General features: G+C 43.2%; 1 long non-coding RNA gene across 1 annotated transcript; it reads left to right on the forward strand.

Annotated features, from left to right (window-relative positions):
• The first annotated feature begins 695 nt into the window (after positions 1 to 695).
• LOC137761602 (uncharacterized) lies at positions 696 to 12,777 on the forward strand. Its single transcript, XR_011073432.1, has 3 exons — positions 696 to 755; positions 7,156 to 7,258; positions 12,609 to 12,777. It is a non-coding gene; the product is annotated as an uncharacterized lncRNA (long non-coding RNA).
• The last annotated feature ends 5,809 nt before the right edge of the window (positions 12,778 to 18,586 follow it).

The following is an 18,586-nucleotide window of genomic DNA, read 5'->3' on the forward strand; positions in this document are numbered from 1 at the left end:
GTCAAGTGTTGTCAGCAGCTTCTGCATAGTTTAGATGCGGTGGAAAACGGCAGAAATAAGGAAAACGTGGTTTGGGGATTATCACATTTATCCATTTTCCAATTCTCAGTAGCATAGGAAACAGACTTCAGGTTCAAGTCATCCACGTTGTCAGCTCATTGGCCTTAGAGTATCTGTACCGTCCCTAGATGGTTTTGACAGCACTAGCAACTATGTGTGAAGGTTTTCAATAGAAGTGTCATGAAGACATCCCATAGGATAGTGAAGGAGATAAATTTCATAGATGGAGGGCATAACTACTATTGGTAGTCTGAAGATCTTATAAAGCATCTTAGTCATAAACATTATCCTGAAACGGATATATGGAAATCAGATATGAGAGATTATCCTGAAACGGATATATGGAAATCAGATATGAGAGAGGGAATAGATTTGTCCAAGGACACTTGAGTGATGAACAGACCCAGGAGAAACCAAAAAAAATCCAGGCCTCCTGTTTCATTATTATTTAATGAATGTTAAGTGTCTGTGGTTGCTCTGCAGAATACATGCAATCTGCAAGCCTGTCTTAAAAGCACGTATGCAAAAAAGCTTAGTTCCTATAATTCGGGCCAAGAAGAGGTTTCTTTGCTTGTTTTATGTTTTGTTTTGAGGAAACCAAAATATTTGTTGGTTTTTTTTCCAGGAGTTTTCCAGGAAGGCTGTTATATATCAATTAAATTCATCATATCTTCAAGAAATGTTCAATGACACTGGTAACGTTCTCTCTATATGCTAGATTTTTCCATAGCTTCTATTTTTTGTCTTCAAAATATTTCTAAGGACAGGAAAGACTATTTTAGGTGAAATAGTTCTGATCTTGGATTATCTGAACCTACTTAGCTGTCCATCTGTAAAACAGGAGTGATATTTATCTGTGTGAAGATAGGCCACAAGTTTTTTCTAGTTGTAGGATCAAGTACGTTTAGCACCTAGGTAGGTGCCTGGTTACCTACCTAGTGGCTTCTGGAAGTTTTCTCACTGAGTGAATGTTTATTGGGTGCTAACTGTGCTTGGCACTGTTCTGGGTGCTGGGAGACAGCGGTGAACAACACAAGCCCTCATGGGGCTTATGATCTCTGGAAGCATTGCTTTGCACAGGGAAGTAGCACTTGGAAGAGGGAAGGAAAGAGGTCCTTTGGAGTCCTAAGAGTGGCAAAAACTGTAGCTGAAGGGAGAAGAGGACTTTAAAGTCAGATGATGGGGGAAGGAAAGCTGTCAGGGCAAAAAGGGATTCTAAAGGGGGTACCAGGGTCAGTCCTGAATTGGCTCTACTTCTAGAACTCTTGGGCTAATAATGGCTTCAAAATTTGGAGTTTAAAAAACAATGGAGGGACTTCCCTGGTGGTCCAGTGGTTAAGGCTCCATGCTCCCAATGTAGGGGGCCCGGGTTCGATCCCTGGTCAGGGAACTAGATCCTGCATGCTGCAGCTAAAGATCCTGCATGCTGCAACTAAGACCCAGTGCAGCCAAATGAATTTTTAAAAAAAAAGAAAAAAAAAAAAAAACCAGTGGAGAGGAGGGGAGCAAAAGCTTTTAAGTTAAAGCATTTTCCCTAGAGTAGAAAGCTTATGGTCACTAATTCAGATTTGTTTATGAGTAAAAGTTTAAAAAGTAGAATGGAAAGGACTTTAAAAGCACCACTGTTGATATCTGTTTAGCTCATGAGTCAGTCCAATGCAAAGATTACTGCCTCAAGGAGCTGTTGCTTCTGGCCACTCAGTTGCAGTACCCATGCACACTTTATCACATCACCCTTCCTCTTTATCACATTGATTTAAATCTGTCATATTTGTTTACTTGCTTGTTATCTGTCTCTTCCCCAGAGAATGTCAACTCTAGGACAGCAGTGGTCTTATGTCTTTCTTTCCACTGCACTAGCACTGCCACCTCCACTCCACCCCCAGTGTGGGGCTGTCCCCATTTGTTGAATATTAGGTGATCTCATCCAGTCCCATGGAATTGTCAGACATACACAAAAGGAGAGTAGTATAATGAACCTCTAGGTACCCATCAGCTAGCTTCAAAAATGATCTGCTCATGACCAATCTTGTGTTTCATCTACACCTGTACTCATTCTTCCTACTTCCCCCACTCAAATGATTTTGAAGCAAATTGCAGGCTTTACATCATTTTACCTGTAGATATTTCAGTATGTATTGTAGGAGCCAGATAAATGATTCATATGCCCATTAAATCTCTTATCATCTATAATTCTATTTGCCCTTTGTTGAAAACTATGTCCTGAGACTTTGGATCCCAGTCCTCTTTCCATAACTGTCCCTCCTTCAGTGTCGCCCAGTAAATGGCATTATGATTTACTTAACTGCTCAAACCAAAAAGTGTAGGCATCCTACTTAAGCCTCCCTTTCTTTCACTCCCATAGTCCTATTGGTCCTACCTCTGAAAAGCTTCTCAGAATGACCTACTCCTTTCCTCCTCTCCTCACCTCTCACCTGGCCCCCAGTTACTTCCTATATGCCCTTTCTCTTTCCACTCTTGCACCTCTGTATTCCATTCTCTACACTGCATGCAGAGATTAGATTTATAGAATGTAAATCAGATTAAGTCACACCCTTGTGTAAATGCATTCCGAGGCCTCCCACTGCTTTTGGTTAACATGCAGGGCCTAGCATCACCCCTGCCCTCTCTAGTGGCATCCTGCTCCCCCTCCCTGGTGGTATCCTGCTCCAGCCCTGCTACCTTATCTTTCAAGCTCTTCCCTCCTGAGGGTCATTTCACTGTGTTTTGCAGCTTGAACGCTCTCCCCAAACTTTTCACAAGGCTGGCTCCCTCATCTTCTAAGGCAACTTTTCCACTTTTCCATGTCTCTTAGAAAAAGATCCTCTTTGTACGGTACACTGAGGAAAAGTGAAGGGGATTTGGAGCGATTCAAATAGAACTTGATTAAAACTTTCCTTATATATTTTTATATTACATAATCACTATGAGAGAAAATAATTACATTTTAAAGAAGATAATAAATATCAAACTTGTGTAAAACTCCCAAATAAAATGTTTTCAAAGTTTTTAATGGGAAATGTTGAGCTTACATCCATGAGCATAATTTTTTATATCAGGTTTTATACTTGAAATGGCCACATGCCATTCCTGATCAAGATTTTAGGATGAAGGGCTCTTCAAATTCTTGATGATCTTACTGAAAAACTTCAAAATAATTGTTTTCAGTCATTCAAAAAAGTGATAACTGTTGAAGTTATATATTTAAAATTCTTGCCTTTCTTTCATTGACAAATGTAAACTTGGAATTTCTTGTGAATGGATTTTGAATCTAATTAAACTTTTTAAAGGTCAGGTATTTTAAAATTATGATACAGCTCAAATTTGCAAAATGTACATGTTGCTAAGCAGTCACCCTGTAGGTGCCTTGGTCACCACCAAAAAGAGTCTAAAATAGTGAGAAGTACCTGGTAGGAGGACAGAAATTCAAATCTGCACCAGCAGCCCTGTTCAGCCTCCTTGTCCCCAGCCCCGACTGGCTGCATTTTGGGCTACACCAACGCTCCTTGGGCACCTGGCATGGTATTCCTCTGTCTCCTTGTGCATGACGGGCAATGTTCCCTGCTGCAGAACTAAAGCAGGGACGAGGGGCTAGAGCACCTCCTGGGCTGTGCTCAGCATATCACATGGAACAGTGGGTCGTGGGCACCGCTTATCTGCTCAGCTCTGTGCCAACCATGGGGCACAGGTCAGACCCATGCCTCTCAGGCTGCCCTCCAAGGAGCCTTGGAAGGGGCTGCTCACAGCCAGGAGCCCTGGGCCATAGGGCTGAGAGGACCTATCTCCTGGTACCTACATAGCCCAGAGTGAAGACCACTGGATGGCTCTGAGGTCTCAGTTCCAATGTCACCCCTCAGAGAAGCACCCTGTCTTCCTTGCCCCCCACCCCTCATGTTATACTCGGTCACATTTCCATGCTTATTTCCATCAGCAGTTCTCACAAGCTGATGTTTTGATTCATTTGCTGATTAGTGGTCTCCCCAACTAGACTGTAAACTTGATGAGAGCAAGGACCTTGATATTTTATACACTGTTCTGTCCCTGTCAACTTGCATAGTACCCAGTCCATGCTGGACACTTAATAACTATTTGATGGATAAATAAACAAGAAATGACCATAGTTTATAGAGTTTTATAACCAAGTTTTAAATGTATTTTGTTTGCAGGATATTCACATCTGAGAAAAAATGTACCTCTTAGAGTTAATGAGCTATGATATCTTTCTCAGTATTCTCATCAGTATAAGGAAGGTAAATATTTTTCTCATGGTGAAGTTGTGAGGATGAATTGTGCTTTTGACCAGGGCTGACTGTCACTATTAATGTTTTTTTTTTTTTTAAAGATTTATTGATTGATTGATTGATTGATTGCTATGTTGGTTCTTCGTTTCTGTGCCAGGGCCCTCCCCAGTTGCGGCGAGTGGGGGCCACTCTTCATCGTGGTGCACGGGCCTCTCACTATTGCGGCCTCTCTTGTTGCGGAGCACAGGCTCCAGACACGCAGGCTCAGCAGTTGTGGCTCACGGGCCTAGCTGCTCCGCGGCATGTGGGATCTTCCCAGACCAGGGCTCGAACCCGCGTCCCCTGCATTAGCAGGCAGGTTCTCAACCACTGCGCCACCAGGGAAGCCCACTATTAATGTTTTATAAATTTTGAACACTCATTAAATGACTAATGGCATCTATTCTTATCATTATTTTCTGCTCACCAAGCAGCCTTGGGATTGCAGTTGGGCTCCTTATGTAGATTGGAGGTGCCTTCCCCAGTATCCAGGAGATTGTCACATTTCTTTGTAAATGAATAAATGGGTGTCCCAGTTCTACATCAGTCTTGGTGAAGTGAGTTGGTGTAGGTCTGCCCTGAAGAAGGACGGCCAAGAGGTTAAGTGGTTTCTAAGACCACAAGGTCCAGAGCCAGGCCTTTGAACCATTGTGAATTCATACATATAAATGGCACCTGGTGAAGCTTGTTGGACATTAAACAGCCTTTGAGACACTCCCCAACCCCTTCCTTCAAACTCCAACATTCTAATATAACGATCTTGATACTTGCTAAGTATTAATAAACAGGTGAGAAAATTCTATTTCATAAAAAGCCTTTAAAAGAAAAGAGGATTCTCTCTTTTTAAAAAATCCCCCCTTTTCCAAGAACTGGATTAATTGTCCAAGGTCAAAGAAAAGTAAGGTTCAAGAAGTATACTGCCTTTGGGACTTCCATGGTGACGCAGTGGTTAAGAATCCGCCTGCCAATGCAGGGGACACAGGTTTGATCCCTGGTCCGGGAAGATCCCACATGCTGGGGAGCAACTAAGCCCGTGCGCCACAACTCCTGAAGCCCGCGCACCTAGAGCCCGTGCTCCGCAACAAGAGAAACCACCGCAATGAGAAGCCTGCGCATCACAATGAAGAGTAGCCCCTGCTCTCTGTAACTAGAGAAAGCCCATGTGCAACAACAAAGACCCAATGCAGCCAAAAAAAAAAAAAAAAGTACTACCTTCTCCTCTGGGAAAAAGAGGAGTTATGCTTCCTTTGACAGACAGAATGTTCTACTCTATAGAGCTTGCCTGTCAGAAGGACAAGGACTTGAATTACCAGGGAACCCTGAACTGCCTGGTACCATTTTTTAATGGTTCAAGCAGTGGTGTTCCCCTTTTCTAGTATCAAAAAAAGAGAGTAAATTCTTTCTTCTATAATCCCCTTTCTCACTCCTAGCATTTATAAGAATACCTCAAATACCAGACAAGTTAACATCCCTAGTATATTAAGATTTTTTTCTTTTCAATAGACTATTTTTTCCCAATTATATTAAGAATTTAAATTATAGAACACATGGGGACTTCCCTGGTGATCCAGTGGCTAAGACTTCACGCTCCCAATGCAGGGGGTTCGGCTTCGATCCCTGGTCAAGGAACTAGATCCCAGATGCCGCAACTAAGTGCACGCTGCAACTAAAGATCCTGCGTGCCACGACTAAAAAGATCCTACACGTGGCAACGGAGATCCCACATGGCACAACTAAGACCCGACACAGCCAAATAAATAAAGATATATTAAAAAAAATTATGGAACATATGTTATCAAACCTTAAGTATGAAGTCTTTACCTGGAAAGGAAAATTTCTAAGTCACCTCAGTCTAAAAATTCATGCACCTCTGCTGTATTCTTAGATGGCTTGTCCTACCCTGGGCTGGAATGAGAGAGCTTAGGGCTCAGATGGCTCCCTGTTGAGACAGTAAGTTTCCCTAACACCGCTTCCAACACTGACATCCACCAACAGCAAGACCCATCCTGGACACACTGTCCCCTCATAGAGGGAACTCTTTCTACTCAAGCTCAGCTCGGCTAGGGTTTCCAGATAAAATGGTGCCTGGGACATATTTATACTAAACAATATTTTGTTGTTTTTCTGAAATTCAAATTTAACTGGGCCTCCTGTATTTTTATTTCCTAAGTCTAACAACCCTTACGCATGCTAAGGGGATATTTCTCTCAACTTTCCATGACCCCAGCTCCCATTGCTCAAGCTTCTCTAAGTTTCTTTAGCAACTGAATCTGGCTTCCTTTCAATGGGCTGGCAGGGCTGGTGTCTGCTGGCACTCTTGCCACACCCATCTTACCCTTTCTAGAAAGCAAAGTGTTCCATGTAAGATCTCCACACTTGAGGAGTTTCCAGGCCCTCTCAGGTCTCTTCTGGGGCCTTTAGAACCCTCCACCGTCATGGCGAAGTGCCGTAATAGCTGAGGTTATTACTCTGTTCTCCCTCCTAAATATTCTGCCGAGAAACTACCCCAGGAAGCAGTCTGGAGTCCTTGTCACATCCTGCCAGTGCTGTGAGGTTTGACAGCGCTATCTGAGTTCAATTCCTACTTAGTCCTTCCCCCAGCAGAACCTACCCAATGATGACTGACACCCATGGCACAGCCAGGATCAAAGGAGACCAAGTAGGAAGGGAGGGGACTTTGGAGTCAAACAGGACTGAGTTTGAATCCTAGCTCTGCCACTTATCAATGGAGCGTTAACCTTTCTGGGTCTTAGTTTCCTTGTCTGTAAAATGAGCAAAATTACCTTAAAGTGTAATAATAATCCTACCTTGCCAGGTCACTAAGGATCAGAAAGAATAAATACAGAGCACCTGACACAGAGTACGGGCTCCACAAATGACCATCATTGTGTCAAACCTGTCTTTACTGCTTTCAAAAGGTATGATCTACTATGTATCATTGCAATTTAAAGTAGCTGTGTTAATAGTTCCCAAACACGTGGGAAAACTGTAACCTTTTTTGAAGCATGAAGCTTAGCTTTAGAGAATTTGTCATGCTTTGTTTAGCTTCAGTCCCCTGCTAGGTAGCTAGTCAGCGTCCCCCCCAGGACATAGTATGGGCCCAGTACTTCTACATAAGGTTTAGGAAGAAGCTTAATTAAGCAATAACCACATTATTAGAAGCCCCACAATGTCCCCCAGTCTCTGAGGTAGAACAGTAATTGCAGAATCAGGAGGGAGGAAGATCTTTCTATGCTGGATCCATAGGAGTGTTAACATCTCAGAGAGAGAGACAGGGAGAGAGAGAGACTGACTCTGCCTAGGTGATGTTTTGGCCTGTGAGTAGTGTCCTTCCCTGGATATTCTCTGATGACCCTTGGAGGTCATCAAGGACACCCTGCTGCTACTCCCCTTATTCTATGGAGGAGGCTCTTCCTGACTTTATATATGACTCAGTTATCTTGAAATGATATGTTTATGTTTCCTCCAAGAGTGATCGGCTTTTCCTTGCCTCTGGGTTATCTTGAACACCAAAAGTAGCTTCTTGACACCTAGTTACCAGGATTCACTGATGAGAGATCTGTTGTCATTTCAGAGGCAAAGTTTCTCTCCCTAGGTGCCTTAAACTTATTAGGAGATGAAGAAACCCCGACGCATTAAACATGGTTTATACAAAGATTATTAAATATCTTTTATATGCACTATTGCCCCCTACAAATTTTCATGCGTGGGCATAGGCTCCCTCCATTTCCTAATCAGACCAGTGCTGGGAAAACTTAGAAGTTAATATATGTGCCAGGAAATGGGAAAAGAAAATTGAAAAACATTGATTTAAATAATTCTGGTTAAAAAATAGTATTTATTTGGACTGAATAGATCTTTTTTTTCTTACTTTATTGCAGTATATGCTTTCCAAATTTTTATTTTTATAGTGAGACTGTATTACTTCTATAGTTAGAAAAAATGGAAGTGCAAAAACTGGGAAAAGGCACCCACGGCTCCTGTCAGAGTGACTGGGAATGGCAGACACAGAAAAATGGCTCTGCTCCGGGGTTTGCCTCTTGCAAATGTGTGCCCAGGATCTGCTAGCTGCTCACTAGGTGTGAACAAGGGCAATTCAGGTCGGTTCAACAAGCATCTATTGAGTGCCCACTGTGTGCCTGGCACTATGCTAGGCACTTGCTACAAAGGCAAAAAGATAGCCCTTGTCCTATTGAGAAAGGGATAATCTCAACACGGTGTGATGTGTTCTCCATTCGAGGCATTTCAGGAGTTCTGTGGGAGCACCAAGGAAACCTCAGGGTCAGGGAGCATTTGGGAAGTGGTGACACCTAAACTTTCTTTAAAATATTTTCAACATTTAAAAATATTTAAAATATTTTCTTATAAGGAAGAAAATTATTACAGATAACTACTTCTAACAGTTTGTATTTTCAAATATTTTGACTTCTTTTATACATTAACATGCATAAACATGATATTCATATGCAAACTTTTCTTTTGGCATTTTTTACAAAAAATAGGAATTAGCCCTGAAGAATGAGTAGGAATAGAGCAGGTGAAGAAGAGATGGAAGGGTGTTCCAAGTAGAGGGAATAGTATGAGTAAAGGTAGTGAGGCAAGCATTTTCATGAAACCAGGACACATATATCAAGACAGGAAGTCTCAGGAGAGGAGGCTGGAGAATGACCAGAGACTTGGTCCTAGATGGCCTTGTCTGTCAGCCTAAGACACTTGGGCTGTGGGGAGGGTTAGGGAAGAGACATGATCAGGTTTTCTTGTATGAATATCACATTGGCAGCAGGGTGAGTGGTGAGTTTGAGAGGGTTAAGACTGAAGGCAAAGAATTTGCAACAATATGGATGGACTTTGAGGGTGTTATGCTAAGTGAGGTAAATCAGACAGAGGAAAACAAATACTGTATGATCTCACATATGTGGAATCTAAAAAGAAAACCCCCAAACACAAAACCCCCAAACCAAGCTCCTATGTACAGAGGACAGACTGGTGGTTGTCAGAGGTGAGGCATGGGTTGTTGGAGGCATGGTGTGTGTGTGGGGTGGGTGAAATGGGTGAAGGGGGTCACAACTTCCAGTTATAAAATAAATGAGTTATGGGGATATAATGTATAACATGGTGACTGCAGTTAAACGTACTGTACTGCACATTTGAAGTTGCTAAGAGAGTACATCTTAAAAGCTCTCATCACGAGAAACAAAGTTTTGTAACTATGTGTGGTGACAGGTATTAAGTACACTTTTTGTGGTGATCAATTTGCAATATGCAGATGCCCCTTGAATTACACGGGGTTGGACTGTGCAGGTCTACTTATAGGCGGATTTTTTCAATAGTAAATACTACGGTACTAAAACAACCGTGGTTGGTTGAATCCGCGAATGTGCAATTGTGGATACGGAGGGCCGATTGTAAAGTTCTACGCCGATTTTTGAATGCCGGGGTGTGTTACCCCTAACCCCTGAGTTGTTCAAGGATCGACAGGATATAAATATTGAATCATTTTGTTATACACCTAAAAGTAATATAATGTAACATGTCAATTATACCCCAATTAAAAAAATTTATCTCTATTCAACAAGTACAATTGAGCATCTACGAAGTACCAGACACTTAAAAAAAAAAAAAGACTGAAGGTAAAGAAACTCATGAGGAGACCTCAGGAATGCATATTTATTATTATTATTATCATCTTTGGCCGCGCTGCATGGCTTGCAGGATCTTAGTTCCCCGACCCGGGATTGAACCCGAGCCCTTGGCAGTGGAAGTGTGGAGTCCTAACCACTGGACTGTCAGGAAATTCCCAGGAATGCATATTTTTTATACTTAAAGATGTAGTCAATTTCACCTCCCTAATCAAGAGGAATTTAGCTTTTTAGCAAAAATAGTTTAATGATTTGATTGTATCAAAGTCTAAGGGATTACACATCCCTGCTTATCCTGTGCTTTCATCTGATGGGCTCCATCATCATCATCATCATGTAAAACAATAATAATAAACATAGATAATATTTATTGAGCATTTATGGTATGTCAGGCACTGTGCTGAGTACATTAGATATGTTTTCTCAAATAATAATAAGTATATATTATTCTGCCCCATTTACAGATGAGGAAACAGGCTAAGGAAGGCAGGACTAGCAAGTTGCAGATCTGGGAGCCCATGCTTTCCTGCCCACATGATTTGCAAACTTTAGTCACAGTTATCGGAAATTTACCTTGAAAATCTTTCAAATGGCCACATTTCATAATATTTTTACCTACTAAGAATTGGTCAGTTTTTCTAGGGTGTCATGCAGATATACTAAGAACATCACAATAAGTTGCTAAAATCTGGAATGTAAACCATAACGCTTACTATTAAAAGCTGTAGTAATTTTCAGAGATTAGCATCTAAATGCAAGAGTCAACCAGTAAAGAGGGTGAATATCAACCATTGACCATGTATCGGCAGTTAGCCTATTAGCCTAGTACTTAGTAAATACCCTTCTATCATTTTAGAGGTGCAGTGCCTGAGCCTGGGGAGCCCCAGCCAAGAAGCCCAAGCTTAGTCACTCTGTACCCCTGGAATATGGTTTTCAGAGCTGCCAAGTGAGGCTGAAGGGCCAGCACATTTGATCCAAGCCCATTAAATGGACAAAACCAATGTGAAGGGCCTGGCTCTTTGTAGGTACCCTGTAAATACTATTTTCCCCTTCCTTTGTCAATGAATTGCTGTTTAGTTGTATCTAGCCACTACTTATTGTTGTATTAGAAAATAATAGAGTCGTTCCCATATATTACATCCATAAGTAGCGTTGAAAAGACCAGTGTGTGGCAACAATGCTTTCCAAGGTATTTACATAGAAATCCGACCCTTCGTATGAGGCAGTGTGCCTGGAGCTGTTTGGAGTTTGGCTTCAGACTCAAATCCACCAAAAGACTTTTCTTCTGAAAAAGCTCCCCTAATTGGGATTGCTGCATGCTGTTTATTTGCCTGCCATAGTTTTGTTTCCTAGCAGTCCTCAGACACATCATTGGAAATTGTGGTTTAGAGCATCATTTAAGTGCTTTTTATTTTTTCCTACTCATCTGACTTGAAAGATAACCTTTGTCAGTTTACCATCGTAGTATATCATCTGTTTATAATCCATTTTGTACCTGTACTTCCCCTTCTAAAACCGGGGGCCCTTACTCAATGAAATTATCATGAGATTTGTTCCAAAACTTCACCTCAACACATCGGTTTGTTGGTGGTGATGACGTGGAACAGATACCCTCATGCATTGCTGATGGTTGTGTATGTTAGCTCAACTCTTTTGGGAAGCAATTTGCAATATGTATTGAGAGTCATTAGCATATTCATACTCTGAGCCTGGAATTCAACTTGTAAAAACTAAACTAAAGAAAAATTTTAAATATAGAAAATGTATCACAATGGTATATATTGTGGATTTATTAACAGTGAAAATTATAAACAAATATAAATATGATTAATGTATTTTAGTAATCTTCTGAATGAAATATTACCCTTTCATTAAAATGCATGCTTTAAAAATGTTTATTAGCAATGTTTTTTAAAAAAATGTAATGTTGGTTGGAGAAAGTAGAATATAAAATTGTGTATTTATTTTGGTAATATGCTGGGAAATTATACACTGGTATATATACCTATACAGCAGGATGGCGGTATTATGGGTGCTATGTTTTTCTTCCTAGTTTTGCAGAATTTTAATAATATGATTATATTTTTTTATAGTGGAAAGATTTTTAATAAAAAACTCTTACAAGTACAATTAGAACCATATGACATTATGATGAGAATTTTTAGAACTAAAAACCCCAGGATACATGGCCTGACTTATGGTCTGGCAACAGGACACAGGATTTGAAATTGGAATATTCCTGCAGATCCAGGACACGTATGTACACGTAAACTGGCAGTGATGGCTGTAAGCCAAAAGTGAATCAGGTTACAGGGCTTTTGGAGGGAAGCCCTCCAGGCACTGTATTGTCAGTGACTCAAGGCCACCCATGGTGCCTTAGTCCCAGGGTGGTGCAAGCTGTCAGGGGACCAAATAAAATCGATACCCTCCTGTGGCTAAAACAATGAATCTTTTGAGCAAGTGTCCTGTTCCAGAAACTTCTCTGTTGGTGGTGTCATCATTCTATACAAAGGCAAGTCCTAACTAACATAAACACTGGTACAGAAGCATTACAATGCCTTACCCATAATTTAGAAGCTTTTTGGTGGAATTCAGATGATGACATTCTGCTACTTTTCCCCTCTCCCAGCGCATTCACCGAGTTTGTCCTGGAAAAGAGCCTTCCTCCCGGCCCCTGCGTTAGGCAGCGCAGCGAGGATGGTGCCTGGAGACTACGCCAGATGCTCATTGCCGTTGCTGCTTTCTGTTCTCCCCCGCCCCACCCCTCTCTTTCTCTTTCTCTCTCTCGCTCTCTCTCTTACTACTGTTACATACACTCCAAATTAAGTTTTCATTAAAAGGGATTGCTGAATGTCCTGAAGACTGATTCAGTCATTTGTTCATTTATTAAAGGATTAATTTAAATGGGCATAATTTATTACGTACTGGAATTAAAGACCACAGAAAAACATCCCCTCCCCTCCCCCTCAGTTTATAGGTTAAATCAGAGTCACAGAAACTGCTGGGGAAAGGGGGGCAGGGTAGGGGTGTCTGTGTGCTTAGGACCCTGATCCCATGAGTCCATGTAGAAAGGGCTCAGACGGGGAACTGCCTGCAGAGAGTGGGCCTCAGGGTTGTGCCTGAGGAAGGCCTTCAGAGGGCTGGTGACTTACTCTTAGTGCTGAGATTAGCTGGAAATTTAGAGGGAAATTCAGAAAGGGGAAGGAGGGCTTCCCTGGTGGCGCAGTGGTTGAGAATCTGCCTGCCAATGCAGGGGACACGGGTTCGAGCCCTGGTCTGGGAAGATCCCACATGCCGCGGAGCAACTACGCCCGTGAGCCACAACTACTGAGCCTGCATGTCTGGAGCCTGTGCTCCGCAACAAGAGAGGCAGCGACAGTGAAAGGCCCACGCACCGCGATGAAGAGTGGCCCCCGCTTGCCGCAACTAGAGAAAGCCCTCGCACAGAAACGAAGACCCAACACAGCCAAAAATAAATACATAAATAAATAAATTTAAAAAAAAAGAAAGGAGAAGACACTGAGGACAAATGTCACATACTGGACAATATTGTTTGCTAAGTGAGGGAACAGTAGGACTTTCGCTTTTTCTTCCTTGATTCGCCTCTGGATTTCTCCTTAGGGTGGTTCTGCTAATAGAAGAGTGTTCATGGCCACTTGCCTAGGAGGCTTTCTAGGAATTTATTGACCAGAGTTCTTTGATGCCTGAGATTTGATGCTTACCAAGAGTCAGTCTGAGCAAATTCCTAAATATTAGACCTGAAGACAACATTCACAGGGGCAGTAGATGATGCTAATCGCTTCTTTCCCTACCAGAGACTGGCAATAGCACGGGCTACCTCTAGCATGTGGGATCCTAGCTCCCCGACCAGCGATCGAATCCACGTCCCCCGCATTGGAAGGCGGATTCTTAACCACTGGACCACCAGGGAAGTCCCTAAAAAATTTTTAAATGAAAAAAATTAATTACAAAGCAGTCCTACATTAGAAAAACATTTGGAAAAGAAATAATAGATCAAGAAAGGAAAAATCCACCCATAATTCCATCACTCTATTATGATCTCTCTTAGCAGTCCCAAACCTTTTAGTTATTAGTTCAGCTTAGTGCTCTAGTGGGTACATAGGGTCAACATGAAGGTACCCACAAAGTCTAAACTTAAAAAAAAAGACTAGTTTTTGAGAATAAAATTAGGAAAAATTGTTGAGATTAGCCATCCATAGAAATGGCCCAATTCATCACACTGTCTGAAGTAAGTTTGCTGAGAAATTTCAGCTTTCTCATCGGTAAAATGATACTTGAATTCCCTTCCTTTTAGAGTTGTTGTGTGATTAAAATGAAATAACTTCCTAAGCATCATCCCTTCATGTACAACTGGCTGGCCCTCAGGCTTCTCCCATCAGAGATCAGGGTCGAATCACTTTGTTATGGACTGAATTGTGTTCACCCCAAAATCTACATGCTGAAGTCCTTACCCCCAGTACCCTGGAGTGTGACTCTATTTGGAGATAGGGTGTTTGCAGATGTAATTAGTTAAAATGAGGCCATACTGGAGTAGGGTGAGTCCCTGACCTGATAGGATTGGTGTCCTTATCAGGGCGGGAAATTTGGAGACAGACACACACACAGAGAAGAGGAGGTGAAGAGACAAAGGGAGAAGACGGCCATCTACAAGCCAAGGGAGAGAGGCCTGGGAGAGATCCTCCCCTGACAGCCCGTAGAAGGACCCAGTTGTGCCCACACCTTGATTTCAGACTCTGGCCTCCAGAATTGTGAGACAATATCTCCTTCTTATACAAGGCACTTTTACTCATTTCATGATTGGTTCCAGGGAGGAACTTCCTGGAGAAGCTGGGCAGGTCAGTGAGAGCTCAGCCTCTCTCATGGGGCAGTTGATTTCCAGGCTGCCAAGGCCCACCCAACACCCAAGAAGGTTGGTGATATCCATGTGAGGCCTGTGAGTTTTGGCACACGGTTTCCCTTCATCTCTGGCACAGACTGATCCTAGCCTAGAATAACCCACATTACCCTCCCTCTCTTGACCTAGACTTGACCACCATTCCTGAGACAACAAACATAGGTGTCATACCTTCTTGAGATTTTGCTTCATCAGAACTTCCTTTGGCCAGAGGCAAGCCAGCTGTGAACCACTGATTACGCAAACCTGCAAACTAGAAACTCTACAGGGCGTGACAAAGGATGCAGAATGTGGACAGAGCTCCAAAGAAATGGCCTGACTTTTCCTTTCCCAAGGCAGAACATTAGGAGATACAGATAGGACATCTTATCCCAGAGTCCTCTGGCCTTTTCTCGTGGTTAACTTAACCTTCCTTGGTTTCTACCAAGAGAATTTTCACTATGAAGAAGAGGGCAGCTGGGTTAAGTGACAGAATGTAGTTTGGAGGTGGGAAGATTTAGGAGTACAGAGTCAAACAGCTAGGGCAGACAATCGGGGCAACCTAAATATGAACAATATATTAGATGATATGGAATTGCTGTTAATTTTATTGGGTGCAGTAATGGTACTGGAGTTATATAGGAGATTGTTTTTATTCTCTACAAGGAGAGGGAGAAAGGGAGAGAGACAGAGAGAGAAGAAAGCAAATATGGCAGAGATGAAGTGTTGAATCAAGGTGTAAATTCTCTGTTTGTTGAAAATTTTCACCAAAATGTTAGGGGTGGGGAAGAAAAAAGGAAAAAAAAAAAAAAAATTCAGGGCAGAGACACGAGAGTAACCAGGAGAGAATTCAGAAGAATGACATAATTTTGAAACAGAGGTAGGAAAAAGGCTCTGGAAAGAGGGAGAACTTGGAAGTTGGAGAAAGTGGACGGAAAAGCGTGGACCACCGTTTTCATCCTTCATTCAGTCCCTCTGTGTCTGGAGGAAGTTCTGATGAAGCACAAGGAACCTCAACAAAATCACCTCAAATTTCTGTTTTTACTTTGACACTGCAACATAAGAATGAAAATGCAAACTTACTTTGTACAGGAATACTAACTGTGCAGGAATACTAACTGCATAATGAGATTGCTGAGATGAAAGGACAGCCTGCCCACTGCTGATGGACCGGGTTGGGTATCTAACTGCGAGGTCACCCGCTATGCTGTGAATCAGCTGCAATCATTTTGTAGATAAGAGTGGCCGTTAGAGAGAAGATTAAGCAGAAGACACTGGTCAAGAGAGAGGTGAGCAGTCCAGCCAGGAGAGGCGGAGCTGAAGAAACCAGAAGCCCTGGGAGAGCAGAGCAACCTCCCTTGGGGTCTATCCGGTCCCCTAAGGCTCCTGCTGCTGCACCGTGTTTCCTGCTCTTGAATCTAAGAACATGCTGTTGCCGGCTGTGTCCCCATGACCCCTCCCGCCCGCCCACCCTCTTTGGGCCAAGCAAACTCCAGCAGGTACCGGTCTCTCGTGACCCAAATCACCTGGCCTGGCGCAGCATGCCGTCCCCGTCCCTGGGCTGCCAGAAGACTGGACCCACTCGCACTTTCATAACCCCATCTGTGTGGATGGAAACTGTGCAGTTCATGGCTGTGGTGCCAGCTCCTAGCAATCCCTAGCAGATGGTAAACACGCGAGGACAGTCTTAGAACGAATGAGATGCACCTCAGCTGGGATCTTTCTTCTTCTCAGCATTTTTCACCTGCCTCAGGGCTTCCTTCCTTGCCCGGGCTATTCTAATAATTTCTGCAGTCCCTCACCCTCCCTGCCTCTCCCGGCAGTGAGAATAGATGACGTGTACTGAGTGCACATGATATGGCCAGCCACTATGCTGAGTGCTTTCCATGTGTTAATTCCTTTAATCCTCCTGAAACCTAGGAGGCAAATCCTGTTATTAGCATCCCCGTTTTACAGATGAGAAAGCTAAGGCATGGAGACTAATTTACTTGTCCAACGTCACAGAACAGTGATAATGAGGATTCGAACTAGGCAGCCTGGTTCCAGCGTCGAGGTCCTTAACCCCTTCTTAGTTTTGTGATAATAAAACCCAGCTGTGCTCAGCAGCCTAAATAAAGAGCAGAGAAAAGGCTTTATCCTTCAGAAAAGAACAAGACTAATTTTTTCTGGAAGCATGTTTGTGAAAAGGAGTGATCAGTCTCTAGCTCTAGTGCCTGCACAGTCACTGCCTCCTAGTTGACCAAGGAAACTGAGGGAATTGGGTGTGAATTCCACTGGCTCCCACCTGCAGACATCTCCATTGGACCACCCTCACCTGCCTCCTCGGGCTCAGAGAACTGGGTATCCCCTCGGTTTAGGTGATCTGGGTCCCTCTGGCATGCTCCGGGGGCTGGCCTCATCGGATGCGTGAGCCAGGGTCCTGGCAGAGGGAGCTGGCTGCTGAGCACCACTAGGGCTTGATGGAGAGACCGTCCCCAGGGATGTGGGCAGGGTAGGAGGGGGCACCTGGGCACAAGCAACAGCAGGGAGCCGTGGCTTACTCTAGGCTGAGGGGTAAGGGGCGTGGGGAGAGGTGACACTGTGAGGAGGGGCTGCCTGAGAGAAGGGGGGCCTTAAAGTCAGGCGGAGCAGAGCTGTGTTTGGGGGCACAGAGGACAGAGGAGGGAGGGTCTTGGATAAATGGAGGAGATACTCCTTCACTCCTGTATTATCAGCCTCTCCCCTTTCTTTTTTTTTTTTTTAATTTATTTTTGGTTGTGTTGGGTCTTCGTTGCTGCGCTGGCGATTTTTCTAGTTGCAGCGAGCGGGGGCTACTCTTCGTTGCGGTGCACAGGCTTCTCAGTGCGGTGGCTTCTCTTGTTGCAGAGCACAGGCTCTAGTCACGCGGGCTTCAGTTGTTGTGTCTCACGGGCTCTAGAGTGCAGGCTCAGTAGTTGTGGCGCACGGGCTTAGTTGCTCTGCAGCATGTGGGATCTTCACGGACCAGGGCTCGAACCCATGTCCCCTGCATTGGCAGGCAGATTCTTAACCACTGCACCACCAGGGAAGCCCGATGGAAGTGTTCTTGACTAGTGGTGGTCACACCAATTGACCATGTGATAAAATTGCACAGATCTAAATACACATATACACACACACACACACAAATAAGTGTGTGTAAAATCGGTGAAATATGGATAAGGTTGATGGATTGTATCCATGACAACTTCCTGGTTGCAATATTGTACTATAGTTACCTAAAATGTTACCATTGGGGGAAAATGGGTGAAGATCTCTCTGTATTATTTTTTAAATAAGTTTTATTGAGCTATAATTCACATCCTATAAAATTCACCCTTTTAAAAATATTTTTATTTATTTACTTATTTATTTATTCATTTTGGCTGCGCCAGGTCTTAGTTGCAGCACGTGGGATCTTTTTAGTTGTGGCATGTGGACTCTTAGTTGTGACATGCATGCAGGATCTAGTTCCCTGACCAGGAATCGAGCCCAGGCCCCCTGCATTGGGAGCGTGGAGTCTTACCCACTGGACAACCAGGAAGTCCCAGAATTCACCCTTTTAACATGTACAACTCAGTGGGTTTTAGTATATTCACAGAGTTGTTCAACCATCACCACTGTCTAATTTTAGAACATTTTCATCACCCCAAAAAGAAACCATGTGCCCACTGTAATCACTCCCCATTCCTCCTTCCTTCCTAACCCCTGACAAG

This window comes from Eschrichtius robustus, chromosome 3 (assembly GCF_028021215.1).
Source record: "Eschrichtius robustus isolate mEscRob2 chromosome 3, mEscRob2.pri, whole genome shotgun sequence".
NCBI lineage: Eukaryota > Metazoa > Chordata > Mammalia > Artiodactyla > Eschrichtiidae > Eschrichtius > Eschrichtius robustus.